Source organism: Wasmannia auropunctata, unplaced genomic scaffold (assembly GCF_000956235.1).
Source record: "Wasmannia auropunctata unplaced genomic scaffold, wasmannia.A_1.0 LD336060.1, whole genome shotgun sequence".
NCBI lineage: Eukaryota > Metazoa > Arthropoda > Insecta > Hymenoptera > Formicidae > Wasmannia > Wasmannia auropunctata.
This window is the reverse complement of record NW_012026830.1, coordinates 2,642,806-2,643,232: the sequence shown is the minus strand read 5'-3', so window position 1 is coordinate 2,643,232 and position 427 is coordinate 2,642,806.

The window sequence follows — 427 nt, the reverse complement described above, 5'->3', positions numbered from 1 at the left end:
CAAAAAAGAGTATTTGATAGAGTCACAAATACAATACAGTCAGATAAAAAATTACGATTATTTGTCAGTGGAGAAGGAGGTACCGGCAAAAGTTTCTTGATAAAAACTATTAAATGCTGGATAAAAGAAAACCTCAATAAGGATACTGCTGTAGCAGCACCTACTGGTATAGCAGCATTTAATATAGATGGTTTGACAATTCACAGATTGCTGCAGTTACCCGTTGAACATGGTTATACACCTAAGTATAAACAATTAGCTGATCACGTTTTGAAAGTATTACGAGCAGATCTTAAAGATGTTGTTCTTATTATAATTGATGAAGTGTCAATGATATCTAATTTGATTTTTTTGTATATACATTTACGACTATCTGAAATATTCGATACCACTGATTGTGATGATGGTTGGTTCGGTCAAAGGCATA